We start from the raw sequence: 19,323 nt of genomic DNA, 5'->3' as shown, positions 1-19,323 counted from the left end.
TAGCAAACCACCAAAGGATTCACTAGTTTAGTTTCGTTGACAGGTGAAATAACGCCGATTACAACACTCCTTGGTTAAGGCTAAAGCCCGCCTTCTCCAAACGATATTCCCTCGTTCGGTCACTTCTTACATAGGCTAGAGTTTACCTCTCTAAACAATGTCCCCTTGCTTAGCCAACGATCCAAATAACCCTTGGAACGTCAAAGAACTATAAGAAACACAAGATAAGATTTTGCATACAAGTATACTCTCTCAAAGAGCAAGTCAGTACAATTTCAGCACTATATACTTTGAATGTAAAATATCAATATGAAATACAATGAAACTCAAGTGTAGAATTCACCAATATCCTTCTTAGATAAGGATTAACAGTAGGAATTCAAAGGTGGAAGAATTAGCACTTCAGAATTTCTCAACAAAATAGATTTGTAATGAGTGAGTAAGAGAGCTTTTGAAGAACAAGAATACTTTCAGCTTTACAAGCAGATTTTTTAATTCTTGGATATATTTTGATTTGCAAAACCATGTATTTATAGGCTTTCAAACTTGTTTCCATGTTGCAAAAGTTTCCTTTAAGTGTTTCCCAAAATTTTAGAACGTTTGGAGCTCAAACGGCTATATTTTAAAATATTAGAATTTAAAAAATTTTCCCGTTGAACAGTGTTCAGTTAACTCAAGTGTCGTGGTCAGTCAACTGAAGTTTCTTAACCCCTTAAAAATATAGAACTAGATACAGGGTCAGTTGACTGAAATCAGGGTTTAGTCATCTAATGTTGCAAGTTCAGTCAATTGAAGTCACAAGTTCAGTCATCTGAACTGCTACTGCCTGCTGTATATTCTGTACAAAAAATCTTCAGTCGACTGAACTTAATCTTCAGTCATCTGAAGTCATCTGTTCAGTCATCTGAAGTCGCACCCGTGAACAGTGTTCAGCTGACTGATAGCAGTGACCCCACTTCAGTGTTTTAGCCATAACTTTTTATGTATAACTCCAAATTAGGTGTTCTTGGTTTCAAAAGAAAGATAAAATAAAATCCTAAAACTTTCATGTTCATAACTTTTTAAAATAATGAAGTTTTGATAGTGAAAAATATACCTGAATATGGCTATATCAAAATTGACAGTAAACAGAAAAACCCTTTTTGGTGCTTTTTATTCCAAAAATGATTCTAACCCTTTTAAAATAATTTTTGACTTTATAAAATTATTTTACAGATATTTTAAAAGGTATTTAGGTCCAAGAAGTTAACCTAAGAGCTTCAAAATATTGCAAACAATATTTTACACATTTAAAGTACTTACATGAAAAATTCTAAAACTTTTCTCATTCTAGGTTCTTGAGTCTTCTTGTTTTGTTTCTTCAAGCTTCAAGCTTTCATATTATTTGAGCTTTCTCACTTTGCTTTTCTTTGGCTCTTTGGACTTTAATATTAAACCTTGGCTTTCAATAACTCATTCATGTCTTCATATTCATCAAGGTTTAATATGTCATCTTTAAATCCATGCTTGGACTCTTTTAAGCTTCATTTGATCCTCTTGAGCACTTTAACCTTTGCTTTCTCATATATAAGCCCTAAAATATCATTACTCACACAAATACATTAAATTTCACTTGTTTGTTAGCATCAAAACAAGATAACAAGATTTTAAGCCTTATAAGGCCAACAGTTTCGATTTGGTTTCGGTCCGATTTTTGGTTTTTCAGTAATTTTTGTACACCCCTAGTTAGGAAGCCATAGGTGGTGTCAGAGAATATTTGATATATTTAGCAGGTTAAATTTTCGGGTCATTACATTTGGTGTTGGAGATAATTAGTGGGAAGCGAAACAGAGGATTCCATCACCCTGATCATCACCTTAATCTTCTTCAGCTAAGGTGGATTTGATTGTTGTCATGTGACACTCCATCGAGGAGTCCTTAATCAAAAGACAAGCAGATCTAATCTTCACTATGTCAGACACCGACAAGAGGACCCCACCAACAGGGGAAAAGCAATATAACTATTGTCGCATTATACTCTAGAAAGGAGTCTCCTTAGCGAATAACATTGATTTTTTTTTCTTTTCATAACAAATGTCATAGGCATCAAGTTGTTGATGCAAAAATGGGTATGAAACTAGTATCATAAATGGGACATGCCCCTCTTACATTCAATGTTAATAAATATGGAAACCACGACCGCATGTTTTACACCTATAAACCATGACCAACAAATTTTTATTTTTATATATATATATTTTTAAAATTTTGGTTCAAACCAACTGATTTGCACATCCTTACGTCTACGTCATGCCCTCGGTGTAAAATTGTATGCAATATGAAATAGAGAGCCATTATCATTATCATAATTTCAACAATAATAATAATTATTATTCAACATACTTTGCATGACTTCTTCATAGAAAAGGAAACTAAAATGACAACAATTTATTAAAGTTTCTTCTATTAATAAAACTAGTGAGGTTTCATATGCTGCACATGTTGCCATGTTGTGTTTACCATTTTCCTTCAACTTTACAAAATTATGTTATGTGTAGCTGAACATTGTATACAATCAACCACAGGGTCGACTCTTCACAATATGGGGTCCTAGGCGAATGATTTAATTAGAGACCCTTAATATTTTGTTTAATTTTTTTTATTTAAAATTAAATTTTCTAACTTTTTGAGATGCGAAATCACTAATTAAAGTTTTATATTCAAGATTTTCAAGTATTTTTTTTTCTATTCATAACATAGTCAATCTATTTAATTTTTATTGTGACATAGTTGATGGCAAATAATTTTTTATAAGTTTAAATTTTGAAAAATTTTTTTCCTCCAGAAACTACTGTCACAAGTATCGTTAATAAAATTCTATAAACAATAAATACATTTGGAAAATAATCGATCTTTTTTACAAATACATTAAGACTTGAAAAAGAAAGAATTAAATTGCATTTATTTTACATTTTAAAATACAATTTCATTTACGTGATAGTGGGAAAGTCAATGTATGAGAAGATAGCATCATAAATAATGTTAATGTTATTACATTAAAAAAAAATTTGGGGGCGGCAAAAACCCTAACGGCCTTAAGGTCAAGCCGACACTCATCAACAATTTCTAATTTGAAGTATACAAATCATGCAACCTTCACAAATAATTGCCCCCACTCAAATGGATGCACTTAATAAAATATTGAGGATTCATTAAGACCTAATACAATAAAGGTAGACTTAATAGAGAAGAAACAACATGTAATGTTTGATATCTGGTATTTTAATCATGAGGTAAGCTCATCACATCTATGACATATTTTGCTTAAAAGATACATAATTCTAGAAGTAGTAGAAGCACAGAAATGACATGAAAAAATCTGGAGATTATATAGGCTAAACACTACTAGCCTTGAAGGTTTGCTGTTGTTGAAGCTAATTAATTTTATTGCACTTGTCATTATTACTACCACTTGAAGCAGTTGTTGACAGGAAGGGAGAGGTAAGGGGTGAGGGAATTTCACTATCACTAGTAAATTGATGGAATTTTTCAATGGAACTTTAGGGAACATTAAAATGCATTTTTATGAAAAATTTTGGAAACAAAATAAATTTAGCGAATGCATACATGACAACCTTTTAGTGTTCTAGCATAAATAAAAGATAAAAAAAATACAAATCATATAATATAATCCCATGTTGTCAAACACACAATTTCATATGCGTTCATTATTTATTCAAATAAATTTTATACGAACAAATTCTGACATGAACAAAATCCTAATCTCAAATTGGAGGTTCCCAATGGATGCTTCAAATTACTAAATTTAGTTCAATACAACCAAATTCAACGTATAAAATACTAATTTTTACTACGAACTAACGCAAATTTGTACTCAAAATTCTGAATCTTATCAAAATAAAAACAATGTTTAAATATAGAAAACCATATCTCATCTTCTTTCTTTATATAATACCTTCCCAATGTTTGGATTCTACTTCGTCTCACAATGTTCGAATTGTATAATCCGAACCAACAATCGCCTGCAAGTTTAGAGCTCGTCAGCATGCAATCTCCCATCTGCGATGAACCTCTCACAATGTTTGGCCCGCTCTGCGATTTGCAGAGAGAGACGAAAGAAGAAGAAATAAAATATTAGAGCAAAACACGTTGCTCCACGTAACCTTTTTTGATTGTCACGCGTCAACCGCCGGAGCTCTCCTAAATTAAAATATGCTGGACCATTTAGTCTATTTTGTTTAAAAAATACGGTCCAATATTTTTTAGGTTTTTTTTAAAATAAATTAAAACTAAATACGGAAATAAAATTCCTTTTTTACCCCTATAAAATTTCAGTCAAAGTCCCCGAGCGCGTGGACTGTAATTTTTGCTGCAAAAGTAATTCGAGGCTTTTCTTTAAAAAAAAAAAAAAAAAACTTTGTTAGATCCCCACCACACAAACAGAAGTTACCGAGTGACTGACGCAGGCACATTAAACCCCTTCCTGGCAGTTCTTCCGACACGTTGACGCGCGGACCAATTGCAGTCTCCGGCGATGCATTCTTTCTCCTTCCACATATTTTCAGTCTGGTGGTCGAGAAAGTTGAGGAAAATGCAAAAAAGGATTGTGTTGTATTCGTGTCTAAACTATAGAACGATTTAATTTGAGCTCAAGTTTCAGGTTCTCGTCTTTGGCTTTTCAATTATTGTCTACATTTGAATTTCTCTTGCAACGAGTAGAGAAGTGTATTTGCTTGACAAAAATGTTGGTTTAAATGAGTATAAATTAGTGCTGGAGTAGTCGAGTCGTAAGGTATTTATGTGGCAGTTAAAATTATGGACAATGGGGACTGGGACTAGTCTGATCGGTTTGAGATTTTAAGGGATCAAAGCTGGATACAGACTGATACTCTGATAGTGTTGTGCAAGCTATGTTGAAGGTATGCCATTGTTTCTAATTGTCTAAGGTTGTTCATGTGAAAGTTGCACTTTTTCCATGAAGTGGTTGTGCTATGTGCTTCTATTTTTTAGGCTGTCGTCTAGAATTTCCCCCTTCTTTTTAAAGTATAAGCATTATATCTGTAACAAGTGGCATTTTCGCATTATACAGACAGGGCAATAATAATAATAATAATATTATTATTATTATTATTATTATTAGTTCATTAATTAAATATTACTACGATGACAACAAGAACAACAACAACAATTATTATAATAATAATATTAACTACAATAGTATTTATATTCTAGGGTCTTTAGACCTCTTTGCCTGGTGACTAGTGTGTACAAAAATTTAACTAAGATTCTCCCAAGCATCCTGAGCTGAGTATTGGCATATGAAAGTTTTTGTAATGAGATTGCTTTTATTGGGGCCGTTAGATTTTAGGTGCAACCTTGTAGGCTAATTGGGTTGTAGAGGATGCTAGAAGAAGAGTGAAGAAAGGGGTTGTTTTAAATTAGATTTTGAAAAAGGCATTTGATTGATTGGTTTTTTTTTGATAGGGTTTAGGCAATGGTATTCACTTTTTCTACTCCTCTACACGTAGGATAATTAGTAGAGAATTGGAGGGAAATTTATTTAAGGGGATTAGGTAGGTGTGAGCATGGTCTTAAATTTCCATGAAATTGTCGAAATTTCCATCGAAATTTTCGATTTTCGTCCCCCTCGAAATCGAAACAGAAATCAATTTCCGTCTTGCATAATTTCCGTCGAAATCTCAACGAATCATCCGAAATTTATTGAAACTTCGAAATTTTAGCGAAATTTGTCGAAATTTTAACTACACAATAAAATTTCGTCAAAAATTCAAATGAGAGATTCAAGAGTGAAGTGAAATTTCTCTTTTAATTTATTTTATTGAAACAAAAGGTTACCACAAGTGCTTTTGAAATTATATGAAAAAATAAACTTATAGTAATATTTTATTTAACCATTCATGTCTAAATTATCAATATTTGTATGATAAATAATATTTAAATGAATTATGAATTTCATTTGCATTAACTGAATTTGTTTAATGTACATTATCTTACAAACATGTTTGATACAAATACTATTTTAAAACTTTTCTACCCTATACAAAATATAGATGTATTTAATTTGTAATATATTAGTCTTAAAACTTATATTATTACATTTGTTAACCATTTCTAAAGTTTCACAAAGAATTCCATGTTTTACTACTAGTTTCCGTTATTTTTTCAAATCGAAATCGAAATTTCCGTCGAAATTTCTGTACTTTTGGAGCTTCAAAATTTGAGTCGAAATCGAAATTTAAGACCTTGGGTGTGAGAAGGCTGGTTTGCATCCGTAGGATGTAGATATCACTATTCTTTTTCTTGATTATATTTTTGTTAAGGTGTTGGGCTTGAGGATTTATTTGTCTATGAGTGACATTGTCAGTATTATTTAGATTTGGGTGCTCTTTCCATTATGCTATGGTGATGGTGTTTTGTGTTGGCCTCTCACTTACCTAGATGTTTTTTTTTATTGGCAATTTTATGGCTACTTATTTTGAGACCTTGTGCTTGAGAAAGTCCCTAGAAAGTTGGATAGATGGAGAGGGAGTTTTGACCTTTTTTAGCGTTCTTGTGAAATTGGCTTGTCAGTTGGAGATGTTAATGACGGATATTTGCTTGATAGCAAAGAAAATTTTATTAATAGAGAAAGAAGAAGTGCAATGATGGACACTAAATCTTTTTCTCTCCCTGCCTCTCTCTCTCTCTCTCTCTCTCACACACACACACACACACACACACACACACTCACTCTTAGAATGAGGCATGAACAGCATGATGGTGGTCGAGAGGAAGACTTTTGAATTGGTCATCGAAGGCGAGAGCACTCCATCCTTAGAATCATAGAGTAGTGAAGAGTCGAGAGGATTTCCATCTTCTTGGAGCTTGATGAGATTGAATGGTTCCTTGTAGATTGGGAAGACTACTGGGAACAAGGAGTGGTAGTCCCACGGAGATGTTGTCGTGTCATTGAATAAGGAACAAGGGAAAAACCTTGTCGCTACAATTGAATGTGAACAAACAGGGAAATACCTTGCCCTAAGAAAGATTAACAATGGCAACTAGAGAAACATAGCTTTTATAGAGGGCTACAACTCAAAATGTTGGCAAAAGATCTCATCTTCGGCGGTCGAGCAAGGTTGTTGAATGATTCCCACTTAGATAAGGAAGTCCAAGGCCTTTGCACCGAGAAAGGGTGGCACCAACCAACTCGCAAATGGTGAAGAAGAAGGTGCTTTTCTATCTTGAAGCAGTTTTGACTTTGACTCTGCAAGAATTCTTATGTTCTTGTGCCCGCTACAATAACTCCATGAGGATATCCTTGGTCATTGAACTGATACAAGGTTTGCAAGGGTCAGGGTGACGACCAGAGCCATTTACTCCTTTGTGAGTATCATTGGTCTGGGAAATAGTGGTCTTGACTATTTGGGTAGACTCAGCTAGGCCCAAGTCCTACTCTTCTTTTCATAGATCTTGGGGTGGGCCTCGACTTAGGCTCTAGTACCACAAGCATTGGGGTTTTGCATTTCTGCCTCTTACCCTCACAAGCAAGAAGCATCTAACCTTGGGCACCCGTTGCAACCCTAGTCCAATTCCTTCACCTCCTTCAAGCTCCACGAAGGCCTAGGCAGTGTTGAGAAGAAGATGGTCAGATTTGGGGAGGTTGCTTCTCCACAAGATCCTCTACTCTTAGACTACTCATGAAGAAGAGGACAACCTGGAGTTGGAATTCTCCAATCCTCAAGCTGTTACTGAAGTCCTGGCATTAGTTCTAGCCTTTTGGCCTTGAAGCTTTGCAAGAGAACCCTAACTTTGAATCGTTGAATGGTTTAGACCCAAAAAATACCTCTTTTAATGACCAGATCTCTGGTTGGGTTACTCAAGAAGAAGATTTTAGTTAGTTTACCATGAAGTATCCTTTGAAAGCTTTGAAAATAGGCCCTTGAGATTGTTTGAAGATAATGAAAAAAGAGGATGGAGGAGGGGAGAACTATTAGTAAGAAACCCGTGGAGTGTAGCAGGAAGTTGGACACCAACAAGAAGTTAAATCATTGGTATTTTCAGTTAATTATGAAAAAACTATGAGGGTGCCTTGAAGTGGCGGAGGTTTGCAGCAGTTGGGGTCCTATGAAATCGTGTCAAGGAAACTCATCTCATGGAACGTGAGGGGACTTAATAATAGATCCAAAAGAACTAGTACTTTCTTAAAGATTACAGAGGCGACCTTGTTTGTTTGTAGGAAGCCAAAGTAGAGGAGGTGGATTAGTTTTTGGTCAAAGGTCTATGAGGTTAGGAGGCCTATAGGTGGATTTCCTTTGGAGCTGAAAGGGTAGTGCTGTGGGTATTCTTGTTATATGGAAGCATAGTGTAGTGGAATTGTTGGACCATGTTGTGAATTTCCTCTCAGTCTCTTGTTTGTTTAAGAACTTGGTGGATAAATTTTAGTGGATACTCAACGGGGTCTATGGCATAGGTGAAGGACCCCTAGACATCTCTTTTGGAACTACCTCCTGGATGTTAGAAGCCGGTGGGATGCTCTTTGGATCATTGGAGGATACTTTAACATGGTTGCACAACCGCATAAAAATAGAAGCGTTAACTTAGAGAACAATTGCATGAGAGAGTTTCTGGACTTTGTCAATGGGGATGCCCTCATTGATCTTCCACTCATGGGTGGCAGTTTCACTTGGTCCAACTCTAGAGAGCTGCCTTCTCTCTCAAGGATTGACACGTCCTTAATTTCTATAGATTGGGAAATTCACTTCCCCAGAGTTACTTAGAGTCTCCTACCTATGCTCATCTCAGACTATTTCCTTGTAATACTTGAAATGGGAGGAGTTAAATGGGGTCCAACTCTCTTTTGATTTGAAAATACGTGGCTCAAGTACGATGGTTTCGGAAACCAAGTTAAGCAGTGGTGGTTTACACTACATTTCAAGGGGAAGGCCAACTTTGTGCTTGTCTCAAAATTGAAGGGATTGAAGGGGAAGTGGAAGTGGAACATAGGTACCTTTGGAAATGTTCATGTGAAAGAGACAACGATGCTTATTGGCATCGAAGAGCTTCATGAGTAAGGTCTTAATGTCGAATGACAACTAGAAGAGTGTTACTAAAGAAGGAATTGGCTGAGGTTGTCAATGTGGAAGAGATCGCATGGAGGCAGAAATCCACAGCATTATGGCTTTAGGAATGGGATTGGAACACTAGTTTCTTTCGTCTGGCAACAAATGCTTATAACATATTTATTGCCATATCCAGGATCAAAATTTGGAGGGACACCCTGACTGTAGAAAAGGATATTAAGAAAGGCATTTGTGATTAGGGTATATGCTGAATATGAAGCCTAAAGACTAGTACTGGATGAAATCAACTTCAAATCTCTTAGCTGTTCCATGGTGGTGTGGGTAGAGAGGCCCTTTGATGAAGTGGAAATTATTTTCAAGCCCTCAAGGAATGTAATAGGGGTAAAACACTTGGCCTAAATGGTTTCTCTTTGGCCTTCTATCAAGCAAATTGGGGCCTTCTCAAGCATGATATTATCAACACTTTTGAGGAGTTCTATGGAACAGGTAAATTCATGAGTTGCATTAATGCCACCTTTGTTGCCTTAATTCTAGAAAAAGTAGGGGCTTGCAATATCAAGGCTTTTGCCCAATCAGCCTTGTGGAAAGCATCTACAAGATTCTAGCCAAGGTCCTAATTGTGAGGATCAAAAAAGCCATTGTGGGAGTTAATGGATTGCACCAACATGCTTTTGTGGCTAGCAGACAGAACATGGATGCAGCCTTTATTTCAAACAAAGTTGTGGATGCCTATTTTTGGGAAAGAAAATTTGGGGGAGGGGGGTGTGTAAGCTCGACATGGAGAAGTCTTTTGATTGATCGCGTCTTTCGTATATACTTAGGAGAATGAACTTTGGGGAGCTATGCAGATGGATTGCGCGATGCATCAATACCCAAAGCTTCTTTGTGCCCACTAATGGCTTCACGTCTGACTTCTTTCGCTCCTCTAGAGGCTTGAGACAAGGTGATCCCCTGTTTGTGTTTGTTATATTGGTAATGGAAGTGTTAAACCTCATGTTGATGAAATCTATTGAAGGAGGGCTCTTGAAAGGTCTTAGTGTGGGCAAAATGGGAGGTTTATGGCAGTTTCACATCTTCTATTTTTGGATTATGCAATCATTTTTTGTGATGGAAACCCCCTCCAAATCCTCAACCTTTTATGCATTTTTCTTGGGTTTTCTCAGGCCTGAAAGCGAATCTAGGGAAAAGTGAGATTATCTTGGTTGGGGATAGCACAGAAGAGCCTCTCCTAGCTGGACTTTTGGGTTGCAAGAGGGGACCTTCCCCATTAATACCTTGGTCTCCCCCTTGGAGCTAAATTCAATGATTTGGGACCTCATTGTTGAAAAGTTTGAGATTGGCAGGATAGAAAAGGAATTCTTGTCAAAAGTTGGGAGACTCACTGTCATCATGAGCACCTTGACTAATCTTCTCGTCTATTATTTTTTCATCTTTTCTTTACCTGTTTTAGTAGCCGAAAGACTTGAAGGAATTCAAAGGAGATTCCTTTGGGAGAGCTTGGGGGAGGAATTTAAATACCACCTTGTCAAGTGGGGTGTGGTTAAACAGCCTGTTTGTTTGGGAGTCTTGGGCCTGAACTCCTATACTTTCAATAAAGCCCTTCTTGGGAAATGGTTGTGGAGATTCATGAAGGAAAAAGATCACCTTTGGAGGGGAATCACTGCTTCAATGAGCTCAAGCACAACGAATGGATCACTCATGCTGGAAGAGTATGTGTGGGGGTTTGGAAATTCATCAAGAAAAGCTGTGACAATTTTCCCATATATCAGCATTTGAGGTGTGGAAAGGGGACAATAGTTACTTTTGGCATGATTTTCCATGCGGCCAAATGGTCTTCAATGCAAAATTTCCTTTCATCTTGAGCTTGGCTTGCGACAAGGATGGCCTCATCTGTCAACATCTTCAATCTCACGTCAAAGCGTCTTTTGGAATATTCCCTTCATTAGAAATGTTGCAGATTGGGAACTTCATCACCTCACTAACTTTTACAGTAGTTTGTACAAATTCTGGTACCGAAACACTACCAAAGAACCAAAATGGATCCTGGATAGTAATGGTAGATTTACAGTCAAATCTATTTAAAGTAAACTCTCCCTAATGGGAACAATTGCAGCAACCTCCCTTGGAATCACATCTGGAAGACAGCAGCCCCCACAAAGGCTGCTTTATTGCTTGAGAGGCAACACAGGAGAAGATTTTAACCCTTGACAACCTGCAGAAAAGGGGATTTACCCTCCCAACAGGTGTTTTCTATGTACAGTTGATACTGAATCAGTTCAAGCTACCAAAGAGAAGAGGAAAGCTTCGACTCTCATCCCTCTTGCCAAATTTTGGTGTGATTGGAAGGAAAGAAGCAGGAGAGCCTTCGAAGGATCAGTTATGCCTCTTCAGATTAGTAAAGAGCAGTGGTTGCTACTGTTACCAGCTGGTACAGTGGCAGTTTTTGAATGATTGTAGTGTACTTTTTGATTTTGTGACACCCTGCAAGGTCGGTGATCCTTGCTCTATTTGTATACGGGGTTGACATCCCCTTGATGTCCTATTAATAAAGTTTTTCTGCTGATAAAAAAAAAAATGACAAGACCAGGTCACTAGTTTAAAAAAAAAATTTTCTCACTCATTAAAACCCTTTCGATGACAATTAGGGAGTACTTCAAATTTCTCGCTCTCTTTCTCTGCCATTTCTTTTTATTGCTCTTTCTGTGATTCAGTCTCAAAACCTTACATCTGGGAGAAGTTAAATTCAGGCTCATCTTTTACAAAATATCTTGAGCTTCATTATTTTTATCATTTACCTCCAACTTCAGCAATGTGGGAGTTGGAAAAATACCATATGTGATACCATTTTTTAGCTTCCTCCTAATTTCATATCAACAATATTTTTTTCCTTCTTGTTTCTTTTTTTCTCTTTCTGTTTTGTTTTTTTCTGCTTTGAGTATTTCTTTCTTGTCCTAGATTGTAATCCTCTGATTGTAATTCTTTTTCTTTTTCTTAATATATTTTCTTTTGCAATAAAAAAAGGGACTTGCTCCAAGTCTACCAATTGGCCTCATATAGTGGGGAAACATTAGTGAAAGAAGAATCCAATTTTAGCCACATTAATTTCATCTAACAATAATCCATTATCGCATTGAAAATACTACTAAAATTCACCCCTCATCTGATTCATTGCTCCACTTTTCATTCTCAATTTTCAACCCAATCACCCTTTAGTATTTCATAGTAGGCTGACCTTCGATGAGAAGAACAACCAGAACCCACAGGGGGTGTCCGATAAGATGGTTATGTTATTTAATCCATTTGGCATCCTTGGAATGTTTTTGTGTCCCTTGAACCTATGAGTGAAGAAAAGAAGAGAATGGAGAAGGAATTGCTTAAATTGGCCTCGGTCAATTATGGGGGCAGGAAGGGCAAGAGAGGTAGGGCTAGTGAGGTGTTTGGATGAAGCTGTTCAGCTGGAATGCTAGGGGGTTGGGGTGTTTGAGGAAACATTGTAAGATCAAGGAGATTACTAGTAAAGCTTCTCCTGATATTGTCATATTTCAAGAGTCAAATTTAAGAGTGGGTGGATGGTTCCTTGGTACAAGTCTTTGCGACTCTTTCAAGGGATTGGGTGTCGCTAGCTTCTTCTAGTTCCTTGGGTGGTATATTGATTATTTGGGAGATAATAAGTTTGCTTGCAAGCTAGATGGTCTGCTTGGTTCCTTTTTTGTGTTTGTTTCTTTATAGACATTAAGGGTAATGGTCAATGGTGGCTTACCTTGGTTTATGGCCCCAATTGTCCTCAGTTGAGGGGTTTTATGGAATGAACTTGTTGTTGTCTATGGTCTGCTTGGTTCCTTTTTTGTGTTTGTTTCTTTATAGAAATTAAGGGTAAGGGTCAATGGTGGCTTACCTTGGTTTATGGCCCCAATTGTCCTCAGTTGAGGGGTTTTTATGGAATGAACTTGTTGCTGTCTATGGTTTGTGTTCTCCAAATTGGTGCCTTGCAGGTGGCTTTAATGTTCATTAATCCAATAACAAAAAAATTGGGAGGTTGTAGGATTGCTTCTAGCATGATGAGATTTTAACTCCTTTATTAGGGATTGTGATCTATGGGCTTGTTTGGTATTGTTTTTATTTTCTATTTTGGTTTTTGTTTTTAATATAGTGAAGATTAGATTACGAAAGTGTGTTTGTTTTTGTTGTTAGTTTTCTATTTTAATTGTCTGTTTTCAGTTGTTTGCGTAAAAAATGAAAACCAAATTTTATGGTTTTCAATTGTGTTCGCAATCTGTTGCCGGAATATTTTAATATCTAGAATTAACTTTTTTGAATTAAATCACTCATGTATGCATACTTTTTAGTAAAACTAAAAAAAAATGATAATATGAATTTAAAATATAATTGAAATAAAAATGTCATAAAAATTTAAAAATAATAAAAGCTATTTACAATTTTTTTTTTACTACTTTCCAATTGTCATGTACAATAAGATTGTTCTTCTAAGTGAATTTTGAATATAATAAGTAATGAAAATAACTATAATGATTTTATTTTTATTATAGTATTTTAGTTTGGGCGAAAGAATGACCTCTCCTGAGGTTTGGCAAAAAGACAATGATCTCCCTTGAGGTTTCAACTAGTACCTTTCCTGAGATTTCAAGAATTCCAAGGACCTCTATTGAGGGTTTGCCAAAAAGACAAAAACCTCTTTGTATTTTGTAAAAAAGAGGTTTTTTAAGAGGAGGTCTGTGTCCTTTTTTTTTTGTTAAACCTCAAGGGAGGTTTATGGCATTTTTGAAACCTTAGGGAAGGTCTTTATCTTTTTGCTAAAACCTTAGGGGAGGTGAGTGTTTTTCGCCCTTTTAGTTTTTATTATTTTGTACTTTAATTATTTTGATCATATTTTTTTAATTGTTATTTGATTCAAGGACTAAATTGAACATTTGTTTAATCAAAATTTTAATTTGTTTTCATATGTTAGCCAAACAGGTTACCGGTTCTTGGTTTTTAGTTTTTGTTTCTGATTTTTCATTTTTTATAATTTTTGATGGTGATACGAAATGGGTCCTAAGGGATTTCCTCTTGCTAATGCTTTGGTCACTTGGTTTGCTGTTGGCAATATGTTAGATTCATTTTTCTACAAATTTGGAGGACACTTTTCCCGAACTTACTCAATAAGTGCTTCCTAGATTGATTTCTGATGACTACCTTTACTACTTGAATCAAATCCCTATAAAATAGGGTGAAAACATGTGATTGACACATCATGAGTTTCAAAGGTTGGCTAGGGAATAGTGGGGAGAGTGTAATGTGAGGGGTGGGAAGGTGTTTGCCCTATGAGGCTATTGTAGTTTTTGAAAGATAAACTTTGAACTTGGAATCTTAGAATTTGGAAGCTTCTGTTGATATGCGTTCTAGAAAAGAAGACATTTAGTGGAAGTTGGTGCTATAGATTGGTTGGGTGAGGAGGGGCCTTTCTCAGAAGACTTAGTGGGTATTGGGTAGAAAGGTTTAGTTAAGTAATGAGTTTGAACAGATTCTTTTGAGGGAAGAAGTTAATTGGAGGTAGAAGCTAGATTGGATTCAATTGAGTAGGGAAACTATAATATGGGACTCTTTCATCGGGTGGCAAGTGGAGGAGAAGGAGGGAGGAGAAGGAGGGACTTTTGTAGGATGATAGGGGTGTGATTACTAGGGACCTTGGTTGCATTGGGAGAATTGTTACTGATTTTTACAAAAACTTTTTTTTTTCTGAGGAGGAGGGAAGTAGGGTTGTGATTGAGGGGTATTGATGCCTCCATAGAGACAGTAGTGTGGATTGAGAGGCTTTTTGAGGAGGAAATTAGAAGTGCTGTATTCGATTTGGGTAAAGAGAGGGCCCTGGGGCCAAATGGTTTCACAATGGCTTTATTCTAGGATGGTTGGGATATTTTGAAGGTTGATCTTTTTAAAGTTTTTTTATGATCTTTTCCACAATGGAATTGTGGGCAAGAACACTTAACTCCACATTCATTTCCTCGGGTGCCTAAAAAATATTTTGCTGCTAGAGTCGAGGATTTTAGGCATTAGTCTGATGATTAATGTCTATAAGATCCTTGCCAAAGTGTTATCTAAGAGATTGTCTAGTGTCTTGGTGGATACTATCTCCGATAGTGTGTGATTATTGGTGATACTCGTGTTAGACATGTTTTAGATGCAGTTGTGGTAGCCAATGAGGTTGTTGAAGATTCTGTTGTAAGATTTTAAAAAAATTTTTTTTTAATAACAGAAGGAGTTCATTGATAGATTAAGAATGTACAAACAGTTGAATAAGGCATCTCGTTTCCCCAAGAAAAAGCAAAAGGAGGAAACCAAAAAGCACTAAAAATGACCCAAAATATTCAGCATGCCCTAACAAGTCAATAAGGAATGCCAATCACACAATGAAAAACGCACACCCTTGAATTTCCCATTACCCACGTACCAAAGAGAAGCCAAATGGTGTATCTTCTCCTAGACCAACAAAAATGACAACTTCTTCCTTGAGAAAATATGCACGTTTCGCTCCATCCACAGGCCCTATAATGCTACAATGTAGGGGTGTGCAATCAGTCGGTTCGGCCAATTCGGCCAATTTACCGAATTAACCTAATTTTTTCGGTTAACTCTCCATTATAAATGAACTGACCGAATTACACTCCTTAAGCAAATTGTACCCGACTGAACCGAATTTAACTGAATCAAATTATAATTAATTATGAAAAAAATATGATTGTATAATTTGTATGCTTTCAAAATTCAACTTAATAATTTATATTTAATTATTAATTAATTAATTACATAATTCAGAAATTTTATGGATTTAGGGAATTTTGGGAACCCTAAATTATATAATTTATATTTAATTATTAATTAATTACATAATTTGGTTAAATTGGTTAACAGAAATTCACTTTCTCCATAACCGAACCAAAAATCGAATAACTGAATTTACCAAATTATAAAACCAAACCAAACCGAATTGAAAATTAACCAAATCGAACCGACCGAATTTGGTCGGTTAATTCCATTAATTCGTTTAAAACCAAATTATGCTTACCCCTACTACAATGAGGGCACAATTCCATAACTCTTTACCTTTTTCCTACCAAAACTAACAAAATGAATTGCCAAAAACTCCTCCACTGTCTTTGGACAAACCCAACATTCCCCAAAATAATTAAATAGCTTGTTCTAAATCCTCTAGGTAAAATCATAATGCATGGAAAGGTGCAGGGCAGTTTCAGAGTAATTAAAACAAAGCACACATACATTGGGAGAGAGATCCTTCAACGGTCTCATAATCTGTGACAAGTTATTGGTGTTGATCCTATTGAGCACAACTAGCTAAAGAAAAACTTTGATTTTAGGGGTAACTTTGGCCTTAGTGTTATAGAGAGGAAAAGAAAAATCAGTGCTGTTTAAGAACTCACAAAAAGATCTGCAGGAATAAGATCTCGAGGGGTCCAATGACCAAGAGTGGCTATTAGCTTCCAAAGGGACTTGACAATTATTCAACAAGAATAACAAAGAGGATAACTTCTCTGTTTCCTAATCATTCAAGGGTTTGTAAGTGGAAATCCCATGAAGATAAAGGACCACCTGACTCTACAATAAAAGAAGAAATAGATCCGTCCTGTCCTGAGCTAAAAAAAGATATGCGAGGAGAAGAGGTAGACAAAACAACATTCCCCAACCAAAGGTCTTTCCAAAATAGAATATTGCAACCCCTATCCAACAAAAATTTAGTATGGGGAATAAAAAGCGAATAAAGATGACAAATAGCTTTCGACGGACGTTTTAATGAACCTCTTGGACCCAAATTAGTATCCCACCCATTCTCATCAAGTCCAAACTTGTTTGTTATAACTCTGTGCCACAACGAAGGATCCTCTAGCGGGAATTGCCAAAGCCATTTGGCCAAGAGAGCCATGCTTTTAGACACCAAATTTCCAAGACCTAAACCATCCCTCCTGTTTAGACCTACAAACCACCTCCCACATCACCAAATGGTCCCTACCTTGAGCAAAGGAAATCTCTCATAATTCTCTCAATCTTATTGGCCACGCCTGCAGGGGTTTTGAAAATAGATAGGAAATACAATAGGATAGGAGAAAGACGAGCCTGAATGAGAGTAATCCTACCTCCTCACGAAAAAGAGCACCCTTCCAAACATCTGAATGCTTAAACAATCTTTCGACAATTAGATCCCAAAAATTAGGAGATGTAGGAACACCCGCCAAAGGAACCCCGAAATAGGATAACGGCCAATCCAATGCAACACACCCTACCTTTGAGGATAACTCCCTAACGCACTACACCAACATATTAATAGCCGCAATATTACTCTTCCACACATTAATCTTAAGCCTCGAAACCCTTCCAAAAATATGGAGAAGCCCCAAAATATTCAAAAAAGAAGGCATATGATCCTCTTAAGAAAAATTTAGTGAGGTCAGCAAACTGGAGGTGTAAAACCATTACTTCCTCCCTCTCCACTCCCAAACCTTGCACCAAACCTCTAACCACAGCTTTATCAACCAACCTACTTAGGGCATCTGCTAGTAAAACGAACAAAAAAGGGGAAAGAGGGTCCCTTTGTCAAATATCCTTGGTAGCCCTAAACCAAAATTTAGGCTCACCATTCACTAACACCGAATAAAACACTTTTGATATACAACCTTGCATCCAACTATTCCATCTACTTCCAAACCATTTTTCATAAAAATCTTATCCAAGAAGTTCCAGCTCACTCTATCATTGGCTTTCTCGTACTCTAACTTAAAAATGAGCCCCTTTTTCTTCCTTCTCCTAATATCCTCAATGATTTCATTCGTGATTAGAATGGCATCCACAATCTGTCTTCCCCCCACGAAAGCACTTTGGGTCTTAGTAATAGTTTTATCAAGCACCACACTCAACCTTCTAGCTAGTACTTTAGTGATTATTTTATAGACACTAGATGCTAGACTAATAGGTCTATACTCAGATATCTTGATAGACCTATTTTTCTTGGGCATGAAATTTTAAAGGTAAAATTAACACTCTTTCATAAAATCCAATTTTAGTAAAATTCATTAAAAACCTTCAATAAGTCATCCTTAACCACCACCCAACATTCTCAAAAGAAAGTCAGATTGAACCATCTGGTCCTAGAGCTTTGTCCTTTTCCATCCCAAAGATGATAGATCTCACTTCCTCTTCTTTGAAAAGTCTCACCAAGCTATCTTATCATTATGCAAAGGGTCCTACTCTAACCCTTCCGTCATCAGTCTACTTTAGTCGCCCTAAAAAAACAAATTTTAGTAAAAATTAGTGATCACTAAAGCTATTCTACTATTATCCGAGATAATTTCCCCCTATCCAATTCTAGCTCCCCAATCACAATTTTCCTCATTTTCCCACTTGCCATCCTATGAAAAGTCTAAAATTACAATCACTGCCTCTTACCCATCTAAACTTTGTCTTCTGCTCTAACTTCTCATTTTCCTTAAAAATCACCTCTTCAATTTGTTCTTTAAGAAACTCTTTCCAGCTCCTCTTCCTCAGTGAGATTAGTAACTTCTTCCTTTCTACTCAACCAACTCTCCTAAAATACTGATCTTTTTAAGCCTGATGTCTTTGAACACCACCCTATTCCACTCTTTCAATTTTTTTTTTTTCAGCCTCTACAATTTCTTCATAAATCTAAAGCCTTCCCATACCCTATCCACCTCCTCACTCCAAGAATCCCTCACCAAAGGCTGGAAAGTATCGTGATCTAACCACATGTTTTCAAACTTTAAGGGAGTAAGGCCATAAGAAACTTTCCTAGATTCCAATAGAATAGGCTTCTGCTATTTCTATCTGTGCTTTCTCTTCTCTTTTTTCCTCCTTTTTTTTCCCCTTTCTTTTGTCTTTTCTTTTGTACAATCTAAAATTTTGAATTCTTTGTCTTTCCACATCCAATTTCTAAAAATTAGTTTCATTAGTCCAAAGATTTCAAAAGAAAAAAGAGTTTACCTATTTTGTTTAAAAAGTGGGGAAGTGGTTAGAGATGGGTCTAGGTAGAGCAACTTGGGAAGGATTAAGGAACTCATCCTCCCAATTGCTAGAGAACAAGAACCTATCAAGTCTACTAGCCACAAGCCCCCACTGACCAATAAAAATTAGCATTACTCAAAGGAATATCCCTCAAATTACTCTCCCTAATGAATAAATGGAACTTTTGCACTGTTGGAGTAACCCTGCCTACCCC

The 19,323-nt window shown here is 36.2% G+C and overlaps 1 protein-coding gene across 9 annotated transcripts in view; it reads left to right on the top strand.

Moving 5' to 3' along the window:
* Positions 1 to 4,451: 4,451 nt before the first annotated feature.
* The window catches only part of LOC131164783 (methylmalonate-semialdehyde dehydrogenase [acylating], mitochondrial-like), a 119,731-nt gene continuing 104,859 nt past the window's right edge, over positions 4,452 to 19,323 (top strand). For 3 of the 9 annotated variants that reach the window (XM_058122227.1, XM_058122225.1, XM_058122222.1), the window contains exon 1: positions 4,452 to 4,919. The gene's annotated coding sequence lies outside the window, so the exon portion shown is untranslated. The remainder of the gene's footprint in view (positions 4,920 to 19,323) is intronic. The other 6 variants (XM_058122230.1, XM_058122229.1, XM_058122226.1 and 3 more) reach the window with 3 other exon arrangements.

Source organism: Malania oleifera, chromosome 9, assembly GCF_029873635.1.
Source record: "Malania oleifera isolate guangnan ecotype guangnan chromosome 9, ASM2987363v1, whole genome shotgun sequence".
Taxonomy (NCBI): domain Eukaryota; kingdom Viridiplantae; phylum Streptophyta; class Magnoliopsida; order Santalales; family Ximeniaceae; genus Malania; species Malania oleifera.
Note: the sequence above shows the minus strand (reverse complement) of the source record. Positions and strands in the feature narration are given on the sequence as shown.